Source organism: the organism of the source record quoted next, unplaced genomic scaffold (assembly GCF_019419815.1).
Source record: "Pyrus x bretschneideri cultivar Hongxiangsu unplaced genomic scaffold, Pyrus_bretschneideri_v1 Contig68, whole genome shotgun sequence".
NCBI lineage: Eukaryota > Viridiplantae > Streptophyta > Magnoliopsida > Rosales > Rosaceae > Pyrus > Pyrus x bretschneideri.
The window spans coordinates 1,446,693-1,467,640 of NW_025999807.1; the positions used below are offsets into that span (position 1 = coordinate 1,446,693).

The 20,948-nt window shown below is 39.7% G+C and overlaps 1 long non-coding RNA gene across 1 annotated transcript in view; it reads left to right on the forward strand.

Moving 5' to 3' along the window:
* The first annotated feature begins 926 nt into the window (after positions 1-926).
* LOC125472230 overlaps positions 927-20,948 on the forward strand; it is a 52,959-nt gene continuing 32,937 nt past the window's right edge. The window contains exons 1-2 of the long non-coding RNA XR_007254165.1: positions 927-1,286; positions 1,379-1,530. This is a non-coding gene — a long non-coding RNA (uncharacterized LOC125472230). The remainder of the gene's footprint in view (positions 1,287-1,378; positions 1,531-20,948) is intronic.

Below are 20,948 nucleotides of genomic sequence, written 5' to 3' on the forward strand. Positions count from 1 at the left end.
GATTCTTAATCATATCATAGAGTATTCTCCCTCAAACAGTTTGAAGGTTAGAGATCCCTTGTTGCGCATTCACTTGCCTCCATGGCTAAGTGGCTTAACCCCAACGATGCCGTGGACACCCTCCTGATGGAGTGACTTTGACATATTCAAAGATTAAGGACCTAACCACAAGACAACTGTGATGCCTCAGGTCAAAAGACTAATTTGCATTATCCCAACCATGAGTTCTCATGTGACATGAATATGAGAACTCTTCGTTGATCGTGTTCAGTGAACTCATTCTCTATTGAGCACCTACGTACTTGTCTTGATGTCACACACACCAATGACTCGAGACTAGTCACTCTCCCTGAGAGAAGACATAGCACGTACTGATCTTAACGGACTGTTAATGCCCAATTGACAATCCTATGATCAGGAATGTTTAGGATGTGTCAACGAAAGAATGGTCTCATGAATCTAACTTCTTTAGATCGCATTCTTCCAATCACATATTCCTTGGACTTATCGTTTAAGCATATAACATTTATATGAGACGGCTCAAACAATAATCTTTGCCCTTTACATTTAAACTACATTAGTTTGAAATGTCCGTAAAGTATCATCATATGATTGGTTTTAGGGCACATTTCCAACATATAACACTTAAGAAATTGAATGATATATATGTAAAAAACATTATTGTGGGTTTTTGTTAGAAAAATATATTATTGTGGGGTTTATGTAAAAAAAAAATTGAATTTGAAAGGAGTAAAGTCACATTTTCAGTAATTTTTGTAATAATTTAAAAAAAGATGCCTTAATGTGGTCATCGCGCAAAACCATTTTGCGTGACGACAAATTGTATACCTACGTCGCGCCGGTTGTAATAATTTTGGCTGTGTAATAGTGAAAATTAGGCTTTTTTTTTTTTTTCAATTTTCCAAGTTTGGCAACCTTGAACCCCATAGATCTCTCTCTTCCTTATCGTTCTTTCTTTCGCGTAGACCTGCATCTCCTCTTTCTTTCCCGTAGACCTCTCTTTTCCCATAGTCCTGCATCTCCTCTTTCTTTCTTGTAGACCTCTCTCTTCCCTCTCGCTCATCTCTCCCTCTCTCTTTCCCGTAGACCTCTCTCTCCTCTTAACAACCTTGAACCCCAAATCTTGAACCCATACTTGTCTTTCCTCTTCACAATCTCAAATCCAACCACCACCACTACTCTGTCGGTTGTCTCTCTCTCTCATTCTAAACGATGGGCAGCCACGCGAATCTCAAAGCTGACGCGAATCAAGTCCCAAAATCAAGGTAAGGGTTTCTGATTTTCGATGGGTTTTTGTTATTTAGGGTTTAGGGTCAAATTGCATGTTGATTTCTTAGTACTTTGTCGAAATCTCCAGGTAAAATTCGTCTCCAGGTTTGATCCTCCACTTCCAACCATTGGCGGAAGACTATTTGTTTCTTTTTCCGTCTGCCATACCGGATTGTTGCCGGATTTCCCACGAATTTTCAGGCCACTTTGGGCACGGCCTCTCTGCAAATCTAAACTGAGGTATTTTTTTTTTAAACCCATTTTTGGAGTTGTTATTAATTTTTGTGAAATATTTGGTCTGGGTTTTGTTTCCCGTTGCACACCCAAGTCTAATCTGTGTGTAATATCCTCCACACTCAACTATATGTTTCCATCCAGCTGGAAATTCATGGGTTCCGTGGGTCCCTTGGCATCCACAACAATGTCATCCTCCATTTTGGCAGCTGTTTCCTTTTAGGGTTTTTGTGTGTTTTTCCTAATGAATTAAAATGCCCTCAAGTTCCTCTGATTATTGCTGCAGTGGATCATCAATTGGATCCTCAATTGATTGAGGGTATCAATTGACATCACCCTTTTAACTTTACCATGGTGTGGTTCCACAAATTAAGTCATACCGCTTTCTCTCAGTTAAATTCTTAAAGTTTTAATTAGAATTTTGGAGAGTGTTAAATTATGCATGTAGAAAATTGTGATTGAATTCTTATAACTATGAGAGGAGAAGCATTTAGTCTAATGGGGTTCATCATAAAACGTTATGGGTGAGAGGAGAAGCATTTAGTCTAATGGGGATCATCATAAAACGTTATGGGTAGAAGAGGATATGGTAAAAACATCTACGTCAAATAAAATTTCCCAATTATGTTCTCTTTCATCTTTCTTTCTCTCTCTCTCTATACATTTATGTATTCATGTAGACACGTGCACGCGCGCGCACACACACACCGAGGTTAAAACTTGGCTCCTTTTGGAAGAGGAGGTCTCCTCCTGAAAGTTATGGGGAAGAGGAAACAGAATAAAACAAAATAGTTAAAATTCATAGTGTCGGTTATCACTTAAGAGAGTAAGGCAAAAGAAGAAGCATAGTAAAAGAAAATAATTAAAATCCATAGTTATACTAAATATTGAATAGGCAGGTTATATCTAAATATTGCTGAGCAAAATGATGGAGCCTTATCCTCTCTTATTGTTAGAACTATTTCATTTTGCTGTTCCTTTCTAAGAACAGTTGCAAATTCAGAGGCCATCAAGGTATCTCATTTAATTATATATTTTATACATGTGTGTATTGGATTATATATATGTGTGTGGGTGAATGTGTGTTTCTCTGTCCCTGTGGATTTGTATTGGTTTTCTCTTTTAGGTTGATTTAGTTAATGGGGTTTGTTTTTGTTTTTGATTAATTTGGTTGTTGTGAAAGTAATCAAACATTCAAAGCTTGGAACTAGTGATCTTTCAAAGAGGTTGGTTGTTCAATGTTTTCATTTATGTCTTTTTAGTTGTATAAACTGTGTTTAGTATTTTATTTGTCTTGGTTGGTTTAGATTTGGCCCAAGAGAGTAAGAAAGCAACGATGTATAGTGATGTAGGACGTGTAAACTGTGATGTCAACTATACAACAATGGCTAAAATAGAAAAATGTTAAATTAATTCTTTTTTTTTTAAGTGGAACTCTTCATGAACTTATGCACTCTTATGTTTCTTGTACAAATTTTATAATATTGGCATGAAAATTAACTTTAAAATTGTGAAGTGATGCGTTATGAATGTGACACACAAATTAAACCCTATTTGTGACAATTGTAGTAATGATGTAAGTAGGGATTGTTCTAACCGGGGATTAACTAGGGGTGCTGATGCGAGAATTATACGCGCACAAATTAAACCCTCTTTTTATCAATTGTAGTAAGTATGTAAGTAGGGATCGTTCTTAACCGGGGATTAGGAGGGATTGCAAATCACTTGGAAACTGACTCAAAAACGTAAAATAAAGTTTAAAACACTAAACTAGACTCAAAGAATGCGAAACTAAACGCTTAAAACACTAAAACAAACCAAAAGACTCAAACATCACCTAAAACACTCAAAACTGCCTTAAAAACACTTTCTGGGCAGTTTTGAGCACCTTGGTGAATTTGGACGAATTTGTGCAACAAATTGAATCAAAACACTTAAAAACACAAACTAAGACACTTTCTAACTAATTTGGACAATAAAGTAAAGGGGGATTGGTTTTGGATGAATTTGAAATTAAAACAAAAACTTGGAAACAAAACAGATTGTAAAACGAATTTGACGGAATAGAATGGATGGGATGGCTAGCTAAGGGGTTCATCTCCACACATGTTACACTTGCATATAAAACGATTTCCAATTGCTTTTCAATAAACCATGATGCTCAACACCCCAAGTTAACCGTGATGCACTAATTAACTCTCAAATTTTCCTTATGTTATTGAATTGGATGATGCATGCGACAATTCAAATCATTCTCCAATGGTTCTCAACATGAATGCATAGAAGAGATACAATGAGAGATCATTATGTTCTATGAAAATTATAAGTGTTGACGAGGCAATTGTAACTATGAATGCATGATACTCTTGCCAAAAATTCATTTAACGCGATTGTTTATAAGCAACCTCCACTACTTGTGAATATAAGTTCATAACTATTAGGTGAAACTCACTTATATTCTAGCGTCATATTCATGCATGAAAATTAAGCGTGCACTCTCAATAAACATACATAAATAAGTTATCAATCAAACAGTTAAACAAATTGAATTCACAACTTATGAAACGCAATTAGAAGTAATCAAATCATATTGCAAGCATAAACATATATTTCGAATCCTCCCCTAGCCAAGGGGGGGTTTAGTTCCTCATACGTACAAAACAAAGAGAATTGAAATTAAACATTGAAATCAAAGAAACACCTAAACATTCCAACAACTCAAACTTGAATTGTATGAACGTTTAGGCCCTCTTCTCTTCCTCTTTATTGTGGCACAAGGTCTAAGGATAGTTTGATGGTGTGAATGGTTTGGGGAGTGGTGGAAATGTGATAGGAGCATATTTAGGCGACTTACTTAGCTTGTTTTCGTGCATCTATGTTGTTAATTCATAGTTGTTTTAGTAGTTTAAGCCATTTTCGTGTGTTTTTAGGTTCACATGGCAAGGAAGGGAAACACCAAGGGACACACGGCAAGGGTAACAATGTTTGGAAGGGACATTGTTTTGTGACCTAGAATAGGTAGGATTCCTTGATATTGCTCAAACAAAAGGTCTTTAGGTCTTCAATTTCGTCCATTCTTTTTGCTCCAAGCATATGCTATCCATTCCAAGCCCAATTTTGCTCCAAAATGCTCCAAAATGCATCTTCAAAATTTGATGTGAGAATTACTTGACACTCAAATTAAACCCTCGTTTGACAATTGTAGTAGAATGGATAAGTGAGGGATCGTTCTAGACCGGGGATTAGGAGGGCTTGCTAAAACCTTCTAAATTGACTTAAAAACATAAAAACTAAATTAAAACAGATTTAAGACACTTGGGAACAAGGAAATAAAAAAAGGGGGTTTTAGTTTTTACGAAGTTGAAATAAACAAACAAAATGCAAAAATGGACAGATTGTAAACAAGTGTTGTGAAACAAGATGGTTGGTGAATTAGCTAGAGGTTCTTTCTCCACACATGATATTTATGCATATGAATCAATTTCCAGTTATTCCTTCATTGAATTATGAACGACAATGCCCCAAATTAACCGTGACATCACTAGTTAACCCTCAGATTTTCCTTATATTATTGGATTGGATGGCATCATTCGACAACCCAAAACATTCTCAAAAGTTCCCTACATGTCATCATAATAGAGATACAATCGAAGATCATTAAGAATAATGAAAACCATAAGCATTGACAAAGCATTTGCAACTATGACATCATGTTACTCATGCTAAGAATTAAACTTAACGCGATCGTGACAAGCGACCTTCACTACTTTCAAGTATAAGTTAGTAACGATTATGTGAAACCTTCTTAAACTTTAGCCACATACTCATGCATGCTAATTAAGTGTCGACCCTCAATCAACAAACACAAATAAGTTAATCATCAAATAGTTAAGCCAATTGCATTCACGAATCAAGAGTTCATAACCGGAATTCATCAATTCATATCACATAAATAATCATGGTATTGAAATCACCCCTAGCCAAAAAGGGTTTAGTTCCTCATATTACAAAACAAAGAGAATTGAAATTAAACATTGAAATCAAAGAAACGCCTAAACATTCCAACAACTCAATCTTGAATTGTATGAACGTTTAGGCCCTCTTATCTTCCTCTTTATTGTGGCACAAGGACTAAGGGATGTTGTTGGTGTGTTGAATAGATTGGGGGATTATGGAAATGGATGAGGAGTGGTGGAAATGGAAGAATAGTTTTTGGATTCTAAGGGGGACTCACGGCTAAGAAGAAGAATGGATGATTTTGAGGAGTGTTGTGTTGTGAATGAGATGATTCATGAATGAATGAATGCTAGGGTATTTATAGGAGGAGTGGAGGGAACATATGGCTGTTTGTTTAAGGTGTTTGTGTGGAGGAATGATGGAAAAAAACAGCTAGGACAACATGTGAAAGCTGGAATTGCACAAGGGGAGCAAAGGGAACCCACGACATGGATGGATTTGTGCATGTGTTGGCTGATTTGTTTGTTGGGGAAGCATGTGCTTGCATGTGGATGTTGTTTGTGTGAAGTGTGTGTGAATGCATGTGGATTAAAGAATGAATGGTGGCTGAAATGATGAAGTAGGAATGTGGAGATGCATGTGAAATGTAAAGGGAAAAACTGGAAATGCTCAAGGAGTGCACGGCATTGATTGTTGTTGGTGTGTTGATGCATGTGTTGAATGATTAAGATTGTGGAAATGCAAGGGAATGCACGGCATTGAGTGTTTGTTTGATGATGATGCATGTGATGGATGGGAACAAAGGGGGAAACATGGCACAAGGTGTTGGAAATGTGCCCTAAAACCAATCATATGATGATACTTTACGGACATTTCAAACTAATGTAGTTTAAAGGGCAAACATTATTGTTTGAGCCGTCTCATATAAATGTTATATGCTTAAACGATAAGTCCAAGGAATATGTGATTGGAAGAATGCGATCTAAAGAAGTTAGATTCATGAGACCATTCTTTCGTTGACACATCCTAAACGTTCCTGATCATAGGATTGTCAATTGGGCATTGACAGTCCGTTAAGATCAGTACGTGCTATGTCTTCTCTCAGGGAGAGTGACTAGTCTCGAGTCATTGGTGTGTGTGACATCAAGACAAGTACGTAGGTGCTCAATAGAGAATGAGTTCACTGAACACGATCAACGAAGAGTTCTCATATTCATGTCACATGAGAACTCATGGTTGGGATAATGCAAATTAGTCTTTTGACCTGAGGCATCACAGTTGTCTTGTGGTTAGGTCCTTAATCTTTGATTATGTCAACGTCACTCTATCAGGGTGTCCACGGCATCGTTGGGGTTAAGCCACTTAGCCATGGAGGCAAGTGAATGCGCAACAAGGGATCTCTAACCTTCAAACTGTTTGAGGGAGAATACTCTATGATATGATTTAGAATCTCTGGCCAGAGTATGAATGAGATGTTGGAATGCGTTCCAGATCACATTCAAGGTAATCATATAAGCACAAGATTCACATTGGATAGTAGACATGAATAAACTATCAAACCAAACAATGTGGTCAAGAGTATTGTATTAGAGAAAGACCGTATTGCATTTGTAATCCTAAACTGAATAGGTTCTCAACCTCTTCTGATTAGCTTGGGTAACCATGATATGCTGCTAGGTGTCACTCATGGTTTGTGGAAGCCCTAAAAGTGTATTATCACTAACGGGAGAATTGAAAGTAAGTTTCAATTCACAATCGATTTGAAAGAGTTTGAATCGCCCACTGCCTCGCTAAAAGGAACCTAATGGATCGTACACCGTGTAAGGTAGAGTTTGAAGATTCAACGGAGATGAGTAAGAATAATTAAATGGTTTAATTATTTATGGCAAGGATTAATTAATATGATTATTAATCAAACGAATAAATTCGTTGAAGACCTCGGGATAGTTTTGGACCTTAAGGCCCAATGGGCTTCGAACGTCAAGCCCATTGACTTAAGTTGTATGACAACTTAATGAATAATGATTCACAAAGGCCCAAATAGCCCAATTAATCCCCATAGGCCGGCCATTTAGAGGAGGGTAGTGAACTTGGCTTAATTGCAAGTTTGCCACTCCATTGTGAGGTGGTATAAAGACATCTTTATAGCCATTTCATCCTAAGGGTTTTCTAGGGAGTAAAGATGAGAACACAAACCTCCCTTTGCTCTCAAAGAATTCGGCCAATCTAGAGGGGAAAATCTAGCAATCTTACTTCCTCTAGGTCACTCATTTCTTCTTCAATATACCTTGGTGTGGAGACTTAGAGGTTCTCAATTTTGGGAACTTGGAGAAACCTTTTCATCCATCCAAATCCATGGATCCAAGATGCAAGGAATGAAGACCCTCTCTTTGGGTGATTAGCCTTTGCTTATGCAAAGAGGAATCTACAAAGGTATTGATTTCTCAACTCACTTTATTTTTGAGTTGAGTCTTGATTCACCTATTTACTAGGCTTTGAATTTCATGGGTAAATGTTTTGTTTTAAGTGCATACAAGCATGATTCCGCCTTTAATTGTTAATTGCATGCTATTGATGTTGCTTAAATGAACATGTTTTTCACAAATTTTCCTTCACAAGGGGGCTTGAGTGAATGATTGAATGTGCATGTGGATTTAAAGAATGAGTGGTGGTGTAATGATGAAGTGAATGCATGTGACTTGTGGCTGCAAAGAGAAGGGGAAAAACTGGAATGTGTTGATGTGTATTGCACGGCAAAGGGGGGGGGGAGAAATGATGGCATGAAAGTGAAGGGATTAGTGGTGCATGTGCATGTGTTTTAGGTTGTGAAAGCATGTGGATTAGGTGGAAAGAGGTGGGTGTGCATGTGAGTTGAAATGCATATGTTTAAATGGTTGAAATGTGTAGATGATTATGAGTATGATAAGTGATAAGTGATAAGTGATAAGTGAATAGAAGTGATAAGTGATAAGTGAATGGTTTGATAAGTGATAAGTGATAAGGGAATGGAAGTGATAAGTGAATGGTTATGATAAGTGAATGAGTGTATGATTTAAAACAGGAAACAAGGCCCTTCCTTGCATGGCAAAGAAGGGAAACACCAAGGGACACACGGCAAGGGTAACAATGTTTGGAAGGGACATTGTTTTGTGACCTAGAATAGGTAGGATTCCTTGATATTGCTCAAACAAAAGGTCTTTAGGTCTTCAATTTCGTCCATTCTTTTTGCTCCAAAATGCATCTTTTTGCTTCCTTAGCCATATGAACCTAAAAACACACGAAAATGGCTTAAACTACTAAAACAACTATGAATTAACAACATAGATGCACGAAAACAAGCTAAGTAAGTCGCCTAAATATGCTCCTATCAAATACCCCCACACTTAGCTTTTGCTAGTCCTCGAGCAAAACAGAAAGAAAAACAAAACGAAACGAAACAAAACAAGTAAAACACAACCTAAACCTTCCAACAACCGTCTTAGGGATTTCCAATGCACATGACATGTTAAAAAAAATCATCATTCCCACAGATTTTAGTCATCTTCACACTTAAGTACATTCTTAATCATAGTCACCACATATTATTTCACAATTAAGCATTTAAAACCATGTTTTGAATGTAGTAACATGCCTTAGAGAATTTGCTCAATTCCTCACAAGATATGCACTCAATTTTTACTCAGATTTTCTGACTACACACCCTACACTAAGTATATGTGAGAAGATTGATGTAAACATGAAACCGAACACTCACATATATGTATCACAAAGAACGCAATTTCTGGAGTTAATAAGCATGTTTAGATATGATCTCATGAATGGAATGCTACTACTTAGACGCGAGAACCAGTGACACCATATGCTCATACCAAGTTCAAACTCCACAATTGAAATGCACAACACTCAAGATAGAAGTCAAGGGTTGTAATGGGGCTTGGGGCGTGTGGATAACAAAGAAGGGATATGGAAAACAAACATTCTTAAAGCAATAGTGAGCAAAGTATTGAATCAGGCACTTAGAATTCCCTTAAGAACGCAGAAGTCAACTTTGAACACCCAAGGGAAAGTCACACAAAACTTAGGGCCATATTCACTTTTTGGACCCTTTCTTCAACCATCAACGCTCGTGAGTTCATTCTTACTTATTTTCACTCCTTTTTTTTTTTTCTTTTTTTTTTTTTTTTTTTTTTTTTTTTTATCACAAAACATACATATAAACGTAAGAACAAACTTTTACTCCCCCACACTCATTTTCTTGCATAATGTACTCAAAAGGAATTCACTTAAGTCATGCTCACTATACTTTAAGAACAAGGGTATAGAAAAGTCCTACTCTAGGCTAGGTAAGGGGTGATGTGGGTTAACAAAGAATAGAGGCTAAACAAAGCTCAACGGGGGTAAAACTTACAACATATACGAAATATGGGAAGTAAGGCTATTTGGCTATGGTGGTGGTCACTACACAACTTCTTCTTGAATATGTGTTATGCAAATCAATAACATGCTTTGAATGAAACGGATATAAGTTCTAGCATTTAGTTCTATCATGATACAATTGCATTCTAAGTAGCAACCAAGCAAGGAATAATGAGATCATGCAACAACTTTAGAAAACAAAGAATCACAGAAAATAACTCTCCAAAGAACATTTAGGCTCAAGTGTCACAAGGTTGTAGCGTTTGTTTGAGTTCCTTCCTTCAAGCATGTTACAAAAACAATTTTTTTTCTTTTATGATTGCATGTGAAGTCATACATTATAACCATAACCAAGCATATACCAAGAGTAAATCAAACTTTTCTCTATGTTCATAACTCTTTTTAACAGTCATGCAATTACAAATCAAATCCTTATCATTGTGTTGGAAGGTACCCTAAGACAAACACACAAAAACGACTCAAAACACTCTTTTTAGGCTTTTCAAAACATGTTTTTCAAATTTTTATGTGATTTTCGGAGTTATAAAAACAAAACACACTAAAACAGTTTAAAACAGTGAGAAACAACATGTGAAGTGATAGGTGATAAAATCCAACGAATTTGCATCAAATATACTTAGTTACCCCCCCCACACTTAAATCAAACATTGTCCTCAATGTTTTAAGCTTAAAAGCACACTAAACACAAGCAAACATATAAACAGCAACTAAATATGGCAGAATGTATCTAACAAAGAGAAGAGTTTAGAGATGCAAATCTGGAATTGGAGTGCTTTCTCGGCCTTCCTTTGTTGAACACAGGCTTACTCTTGAACTGAGCTGGAGATTCTTTTGGTTTCCTCCGATCGTTGATTTTCCTTTGTGCTACTTTTGAACTGGGTAGCAGGATTCTTTTGGTCTCCCCCGAAGGTCTGAGCTTACTCCTTTTATCTGTTTCTTTGTTCAATCTCTCCAATTCGTATTGAAGAGGGTTAGAGGATAGCTCAGCAAATGCTTGTCTCCTCATGCTTCAATGTATCATTTTCCTTTGCCTTACTTGCTCCCCTTTGCAGAAGTGGTCCCTTCTCTGGAAGTGTATCAACCGTTGAAGATGACTACTCGAGAGCAACGCTAGGTAAGCAACCAGGGAATAGAGTCCAGGTAGACTCCAAGTGCTGGCTGATTGCTTCTTTCACTTTGCTATGCGATTAATAACAAAGACAAAGGAAAAGACAGGGAAAGAGCATGATATGAGATACTTTTGCTTTTGACCTTGATGATATGAAATACCTTTGCTTTTGAAGAAGCGGTGAATGAATCAGCACATGTATTTGTTGTGCTGCTTCCTCCTGGGTCATCTGTACTCCAGGCATCTGGTATCATCTTTGGGGAAGAAGAAAGAATTGAGTGTTTCGAAAGGCTTTGCTGGGAGTGCGCCCTCAGAGGTGAGGAAGAATTGGGCATTTTCTTCAGGTTTGCCTTGCCATAAAAGATGAAAGTTGACATATATAGGGATTTCCCAATAGCAAGTGGTGGTACTGTTCTTTTACCCTTGTCGACAAACGTTTTGATCCCGCAAATCCGGCTTTTTGAAATAGTGACGAATCTTCGATCTTTGAAGACGCCTCTTCGATAAAGCTGCACGCGTTTTCTGAAAAGCAGATAAAGCGTCGCCGAACTTTGCGCTTGTCGGCTAAAGACGTGTAGTTGCGATGATGGCCTCCACGTGTTGAACGCGTTTTCTGAAAAGCAGATAACGTGTCGCCGAACTTTGCGCTTGAACTTCCGACTTTTTGAATCGGTGGACGCGTTGCCTTGGCTTTTTATAGAGCTATCGATCACCGCCAACTTACACACTCTGAAGATTTCCCATTCTTGAAACTCGTCTCCGGCCCTTTGAAAATCTACTTCGTCCACCCCTTCTCTTTGAACACTTTTGAAAAATGGCAAACCCATCGAACCTTAGCTTAGAATTGAGTCTCCGTAGTGATATGGGCGTGCCGCGTCAAGGTAACGTATGGCGCCCTTCTTTCTTATCTTCTAACGGTCCTCTTACAGGTGAAGACTCCGTGATGCAGGACGCCACAACAGCTACGATAGTAGCTTGGAACCTCCTCACTCCCAGAGATAGTCAGCTGCTTTCAGGACGGTCCGATGAGTTGGCCGTTCAAGAGTCCCTGGCTCTTAGTGTTCAGTGCGCAGGCTCTGTGTCCAACATGGGCCAACGCCTTCTTGCTCGCTCCCGTCAGGTTGAATCCTTGATGGCGGAGGTGGAGAGTCTTAAGCAGGAGATCAGACAGCTTAAGCACGAGAATCGAAGTTTGCACGTGCTTGCCAACAATTATTCGACAGGCATGAAGAGGAAACTTGATGAGCTTGATGACCGTCAAAGGCTTGCGGCTTTCTTCCAGAGGCACCTCTTTCCTGGGTCATCCAGCGTTCCACCAAGGTTTGGGGCCTTGAATGATCTATCTCCGATGCCTTCCGCTCCGATGCCTCTTGCTCCAATGCCTTCTGCTCCGAGACCTCCTGCTCTGATGCCTTCTGCTCCGATGCCTTCCGCTTCTAGAGTTTTGCCTCGTGGTGGGTCTTCACGCAAACAAAAACAACTTTTGTGAAGACTCCATCTTTCTGCCATGTTTTGTTAGATATATTTGTAATTTCTCGAAAATTAATAAACAAGCTTTGTTTTATTCACTGTATTGGGTTGCCTCCCAAGTAGCGCTTTCTTTTACGTCTTGCAGCCGGACGAGTACTCTCTTCAATCTTCATTTGAGCCCACGGAATGGAAAGGAATGTCTTCCACCACTTGCCCCACACCATGCTCGTAATATGGCTTCAACCGATGCCCGTTCACCTTGAATTCTACGCCATTCCTTAAGCTTTTTATGTGGACTGCACCATAAGGTAAAACGTTAGTAACAACAAACGGGCCAATCCATTTAGAACGCAACTTACCAGGAAACAAACGTAGGCGAGAGTTGAAAAGTAACACTTTCTGCCCAACTGTGAAGGTCTTGGTTCGAATCATTTTATCATGGAATGCTTTGGTCTTGGCTTTGTACATCCGGGCATTCTCATAGGCTTCATTCCGAATCTCCTCAAGTTCATTCAATTGGAGCTTCCTATGAACTCCCGCTGCATCTATGTCCATGTTGAAAATCTTCACGGCCCAATGTGCCTTGTGCTCTAACTCTACGAGCAAATGACATGGCTTACCATAGACGAGCCGAAAAGGTGACATCCCAATGGGGGTTTTGTACGCCGTACGATATGCCCACAGTGCATCATCTAAACGTAAGCTCCAATCCCTCCTTGTTGGTCCAACGGTCTTCTCCAAAATTTGTTTGATTTCTCGGTTAGACACCTCGGCTTGGCCATTTGTTTGAGGATGGTAAGGTGTGGAGACCTTATGGTTGACATGGTACTTTCTTAGCAACGCCTCAATGGTCCGATTGCAAAAGTGAGACCCTCCATCACTTATGATTACTCTCGGCATTCCAAACCTAGCAAAAATGTTAGTTTTCACGAAATCTGCAACCACCTTAGAATCGTTAGTACGGGTGGCTTTTGCTTCCACCCATTTAGAAACATAATCAACGGCTAGCAAGATATAAGTGAAACCATAAGATGGAGGGAAAGGGCCCATGAAATCAATGCCCCAAACATCAAAAATTTCAACATTAAAGACAGGGGTTTGCGGCATTTGGTCCTTGGTACCTATGTTACCCATTCGTTGGCAACGATCACAAGACATACAAAAGGTTCTAGCATCCCTAAATATAGTCGGCCAATAAAAACCACACTCTAGAACCTTGAGGGCAGTGCGTTGTGTGCCAAAATGACCACCACATGCATATGTGTGACAAAAGCTTAGAATTGAGTGAAATTCAGAATCATGCACACATCTACGTACAATTTGATCTGAGCAATACTTCCACAAATAAGGGTCATCCCAAACATAGAAACGTGCATCATTTTTAAGCTTATCACGTTGGTGCTTGTTTAGTTTATTTGGAAATTGTTTAGCCACCAAGTAATTCACTAAATCTGCATACCATGGTTCACTTACCTCAATGGATAGCAGCTGCTCATCGGGAAAAGTTTCAGGGATAGGTACGTCATGTTCATGCTCCTCGTGGATCATTCGGCTTAGATGGTCAGCCACTACATTCTCGCTTCCTTTCTTATCCCGGATTTCAATATCAAATTCTTGAAGAAGAAGAATCCAACGGATAAGCCTCGGCTTTGCTTCCTTTTTCGTGAGCAAGTACCTCAAAGCTGCATGATCAGAATAAACAATTACTTTAGTACCAATTAAATATGAACGGAATTTATCTAAAGCAAAAACCACAGCTAGAAGTTCTTTTTCCGTCGTGGAGTAGTTCAATTGGGCATCATTGGGAGTCCGAGAGGCATAGTATATGACATGCGGCCGTTTGTCTCTTCTTTGTCCTAGAACAGCTCCTAATGCATAGTCGGATGCATCGCACATGAGCTCGAACGGAAGGCTCCAATCTGGAGGTATAATAATGGGGGCCGAGACTAGCTTCTCCTTGAGTTGGTTAAATGCCGAATTACACTCTTCATCAAACTTGAATGGCACATCTTTTTGAAGTAATCGGCAAAGAGGGTTGGACATCTTGGAGAAGTCCTTGATAAAACGCCTATAGAACCCTGCATGGCCAAGAAACGAATGTACCTCTCTAACCGAAGTAGGAGAGGGTAAGTGACGTACAAGGTCTATTTTTGATTTATCTACTTCAATTCCTTTTTCTGAAACAATATGTCCTAAAACTATACCTTGTTTCACCATAAAGTGACATTTCTCCCAATTCAAGACAAGTTTAGTTTCAACACATCGTTTCAAAATTAAGGTCAGATTATCCAAGCAATTATCAAATGAACTCCCAAACACACTGACATCATCCATGAAAACCTCAATGATCTTTTCAACAAAATCGGAAAATATACTTACCATACACCTTTGGAAAGTGGCCGGTGCGTTGCATAAGCCAAATGGCATGCGACGATAAGCAAATGTTCCAAAGGGACATGTGAATGTGGTCTTCTCTTGATCATCCGGGGCTATCACAATTTGGTTATATCCAGAGTATCCATCAAGAAAACAGTAAAAAGCATGACCGGCTAACCTTTCGAGCATCTGGTCGATGAATGGCAAAGGAAAGTGATCTTTCCTAGTCATGGCATTTAGCTTCCGGTAATCGATACATACTCGCCATCCAGTCTGAATGCGTGTAGGCACGAGCTCATTCTCATCATTCTTGATAACAGTTACTCTGGACTTCTTGGGAACGACTTGAACTGGAGAGACCCAACGGCTATCGGAGATAGGGTAGATCACTCCGCAATCCAAAAGCTTGATTATTTCCTTCTTCACCACTTCCATCATCGGAGGGTTGAGACGGCGTTGAGCCTCTCGGGATGGCTTAGTCCCCTCCTCAAGAAGTATACGGTGCATGCATGTGGTAGGGCTTATTCCTTTAATGTCGGCCAAAGTCCACCCTATGGCCGTTTTGTGTTCTCGCAGCACCCTCACAAGCTTCTCCTCCTCCATTGCCGTGAGACTTGATGAAATGATGACGGGCAATGTTTCGCCTTCTCCCAAAAACACATACTTCAAATGGTCCGGCAACGGCTTAAGTTCAAGCGATGGTGCCTGAACAACAGAAGGTAGCATCTTAGTGGAAACTGAATTTGAAAGTGAGGGTGGAATCTTACCATATTGTTGTGGCAATCTTACCATATTGTTGTGGCAATGACTCAAGGGCTGCCACAACCTCAATTATTTCTTCACTAGAACCCATGGCAAAGAATTCCTCCTCCTTGCCGTGGCCTTGCATTGGCCCAAATCCTTCATTTTTGCACTCTATGGCCTTAGTGATGGTTGTTTCCAGGGCGTCCTCGTTCAATTCTTCAAGGTATACCTGCGCCAAAGAATCGATAACATCAATGGAAAAACAAGAATGGTCATCAACGGGATATCTCATAGTTTCAGAAATATTAAAATCAATCACTTCCCCATCGAATTCCATTGTCAAGGTGCCTTTGTATACATCAATCTTCGTTCGGGCCGTCTTCATGAATGGCCTACCAAGGAGAATCGGCAAAGATGTAGAATGGGCTGAATCCTCCATGTCTAGGACGTAGAAATCAGCCGGAAAAGTTAAATGGTTCACCTGCACAAGCACATCTTCCAAAACTCCTTTTGGATACGCGTTAGAACGATCGGCCAATTGTATAATTACACCATCTTGTTTTAATTCACCCAAATTCATAGATGCATAAATAGAATAAGGCATGACATTTATGGATGCACCTAAATCAAGCATGGCATGTTCAAAACGATTATGTCCAATCACACAAGGAATCGTGAAACTACCGGGGTCTTTGCACTTGGTAGGCAGTTTACGTTGCAAAACAGCGGACACATTCTCGCTTACCTTCACTACCTCTTTGTTTGCCCTTCTTCTCTTTGTATTGCATAGGTCCTTGAGGAATTTAGCATACTTTGGAACCTGTTTGATTGCATCGAGAAGCGGTATGTTCACTTGCACCTTCCGGAACGTTTCAAGAATGTCCTTCTCGCTTTCTTCCTTTTTTTCTTGCATGAACCTGCGAGGAAAAGGTACATTGGGCAGATTAGGACGTGAAGTACATGAATTTGAACTTAAATTACCTGATTTGACCGAGTTAGGGTGGTTGGGGGCCTGCGGCATTGGGTTTTTCACCCTTACCGTGGGTGAGCTAGACACTTCCTCAGGTTGTGTCGTCTCTTCATCTACTTTCTGGGTAGATTTGGGATTGTTTGGCTCGGTCCCAACTTCTTTTCCACCCCTTAGGGTGATGGCCTTGGCGGATTCGAATCCTCCCTTTGGATTGACTGTGGTTGAGCTAGGAAGCTTTCCTTGCTCTCTAATCTGTCCAAGGAACTCAGAAATCTGCCCTATTTGTTTCTTCATATCCATCATCTCCTTCTCGTTATTTGCTATCCGGTTGTTTTGATTTTGCAACCCCTGCGAAATAGAGGTTAGTAATTGCATAGCTTGATCACTTTCCAAGGACGTACCTGAATGAGATGATGCCGAAGGTTGTTGGGGTTGTTGGGGTGCATACGGCTTGGAATAAAAACCAGGGGGGTTTGGCCTAAATCCTCCTTGTTGGGCAGCTTGTTGTGGCTCCCTCCATTTGAAGTTTGGATGGTCCCTCCATCTGGCATTGTAAGTGTTCGAGTATGGGTTGTTTTGATTTTGTCTTTGGAAGCCAATTGCATTGGCAGATTCCCACCCACCATTCTCGATTAGTTGAGGGCACTTGTCGGATGGATGCCCTTGAATTGAGCACACGCCACAAACTTCGTGTTCTTGTGCTTTTGGACCAATCACAACCTGAGAAACAAGAGAAGTAAGATTAGCAAGTTGTGATTGAATTTCAGAAATAGCACTCACCTCATTTACACTTTGTTGCCGTGGGGCTTCCCTTTGGCCCACTCCTTCATATTGTTGAGCGTTGAGCGCTCGGTTGGCTATGAGAATCTTGGCATCCCTTAGTGTTTTGTCCACCAATGCTCCTCCCGCTGATGCATTAAGCATTTGACGTTCGATAGGAAGGAGGCCCTCATAGAAATATTGAAGGAGAAGTTCCTCCTTCATTTGATGTTGAGGACATGAAGCTACAAGGCCCTTGAAGCGCTCATAATAAGCCGGGAATGTCTCACCATGATTCTGTTGAATACCACTAATTTTCTTCCGTAGGAGAATCACTCTCGAAGTAGGGAAGAATTTCTCCAAGAAAGCACGCTTCATACTCTCCCACGAAGTCACAGTTTCCGGGGCTAGTTCGTAGAGCCAATCTTTGGCCTTGTCCATACGTGAAAATGGAAAGGCCTTCATCTTCAATATACTCCCATCCACAGTGACGGGGGTCATGCTCGAACAAACCACCTCGAACTCCTTCAAGTGTTTGTTGGGGTCTTCCATAGACAAGCCATGGAACTTCGGAATATGGTGTAACTAACTGGATTTGAGTTCAAACACCTCAGTCTTCCCCTCTGCAGCCGTGGGGTATTGGATACAAAGAGGCAATGCATTATCCAAACCCGAGGCCGAAAGCTCCTTGATGGTTCTATTATCTGCTGCCATGGCTTGTTCTTCTTCAAAAATCTGATCCGTGGGCTTTTCTTCTACACCTACTTCGTCTTCTTCAAGCCCAGGTTGTGGTGGAGGTTGTGGTGGCTCTTGTTGACTCCTCGTTCTCCTCAAAGTGCGTTCAAAATCACCGTCAAAGTCGGAGATGTTCTCTATAATAGGCCGAGAGCTATGAGTCATACACAGTACCTGAAAAACAAGAAAACAAACAAACTAAGAATCTGAAATAAGAATGCACGAAAAACAAAAAAAATAAAAATAAAGACAAGGGATTAGCAACTTTGCTAATCCCCGGCAACGGCGCCAAAATTTGATGTGAGAATTACTTGACACTCAAATTAAACCCTCGTTTGACAATTGTAGTAGAATGGATAAGTGAGGGATCGTTCTAGACCGGGGATTAGGAGGGCTTGCTAAAACCTTCTAAATTGACTTAAAAACATAAAAACTAAATTAAAACAGATTTAAGACACTTGGGAACAAGGAAATAAAAAAAGGGGGTTTTAGTTTTTACGAAGTTGAAATAAACAAACAAAATGCAAAAATGGACAGATTGTAAACAAGTGTTGTGAAACAAGATGGTTGGTGAATTAGCTAGAGGTTCTTTCTCCACACATGATATTTATGCATATGAATCAATTTCCAGTTATTCCTTCATTGAATTATGAACGACAATGCCCCAAATTAACCGTGACATCACTAGTTAACCCTCAGATTTTCCTTATATTATTGGATTGGATGGCATCATTCGACAACCCAAAACATTCTCAAAAGTTCCCTACATGTCATCATAATAGAGATACAATCGAAGATCATTAAGAATAATGAAAACCATAAGCATTGACAAAGCATTTGCAACTATGACATCATGTTACTCATGCTAAGAATTAAACTTAACGCGATCGTGACAAGCTACCTTCACTACTTTCAAGTATAAGTTAGTAACGATTATGTGAAACCTTCTTAAACTTTAGCCACATACTCATGCATGCTAATTAAGTGTCGACCCTCAATCAACAAACACAAATAAGTTAATCATCAAATAGTTAAGCCAATTGCATTCACGAATCAAGAGTTCATAACCGGAATTCATCAATTCATATCACATAAATAATCATGGTATTGAAATCACCCCTAGCCAAAAAGGGTTTAGTTCCTCATATTACAAAACAAAGAGAATTGAAATTAAACATTGAAATCAAAGAAACGCCTAAACATTCCAACAACTCAATCTTGAATTGTATGAACGTTTAGGCCCTCTTATCTTCCTCTTTATTGTGGCACAAGGACTAAGGGATGTTGTTGGTGTGTTGAATGGATTGGGGGATTATGGAAATGGATGAGGAGTGGTGGAAATGGAAGAATAGTTTTTGGATTCTAAGGGGTACTCACGGCTAGGAAGAAGAATGGATGATTTTGAGGAGTGTTGTGTTGTGAATGAGATGATTCATGAATGAATGAATGCTAGGGTATTTATAGGAGGAGTGGAGGGAACATATGGCTATTTGTTTAAGGTGTTTGTGTGGAGGAATGATGGAAAAAAAAGCTAGGACAACATGTGAAAGCTGGAATTGCACAAGGGGAGCAAAGGGAACCCACGACATGGATGGATTTGTGCATGTGTTGGCTGATTTGTTTGTTGGGGAAGCATGTGCTTGCATGTGGATGTTGTTTGTGTGAAGTGTGTGTGAATGCATGTGGATTAAAGAATGAATGGTGGTTGAAATGATGAAGTAGGAATGTGGAGATGCATGTGAAATGTAAAGGGAAAAACTGGAAATGCTCAAGGAGTGCACGGCATTGATTGTTGTTGGTGTGTTGATGCATGTGTTGAATGATTAAGATTGTGGAAATGCAAGGGAATGCACGGCATTGAGTGTTTGTTTGATGATGATGCATGTGATGGATGGGAACAAAGAGGGAAACATGGCACAAGGGGGCTTGAGTGAATGATTGAATGTGCATGTGGATTTAAAGAATGAGTGGTGGTGTAATGATGAAGTGAATGCATGTGACTTGTGGCTGCAAAGAGAAGGGGAAAAACTGGAATGTGTTGATGTGTATTGCACGGCAAAGGGGGGGGAGAAATGATGGCATGAAAGTGAAGGGATTAGTGGTGCATGTGCATGTGTTTTAGGTTGTGAAAGCATGTGGATTAGGTGGAAAGAGGTGGGTGTGCATGTGAGTTGAAATGCATATGTTTAAGTGGTTGAAATGTGTAGATGATTATGAGTATGATAAGTGATAAGTGATAAGTGAATGGAAGTGATAAGTGATAAGTGATAAGTGATAAGTGATAAGTGAATGGTTTGATAAGTGATAAGTGATAAGGGAATGGAAGTGATAAGTGAATGGTTATGATAAGTGAATGAGTGTATGATTTAAAACAGGAAACAAGGCCCTTCCTTGCATGGCAAGGAAGGGAAACACCAAGGGACACATGGCAAGGGTAACAATGTTTGGAAGGGACATTGTTTTGTGACCTAGAATAGGTAGGATTCCTTGATATTGCTCAAACAAAAGGTCTTTAGGTCTTCAATTTCGTCCATTCTTTTTGCTCCAAGCATATGCTATCCATTCCAAGCCCAATTTTGCTCCAAAATGCTCCAAAATGCATCTTTTTGCTTCCTTAGCCATATGAACCTAAAAACACACGAAAATGGCTTAAACTACTAAAACAACTATGAATTAACAACATAGATGCACGAAAACAAGCTAAGTAAGTCGCCTAAATATGCTCCTATCAAAATGGAAGGATGGTGTTTGGATTGTAAGGGAGACACGGCAATGAATTTCTGGTGTGTGAATTGTGTATGAATGGGAATCCTTTGTATGAATGCATTGCATGGTTTTATAGGGAGAGAAAGGGGTGAATGTGCATGT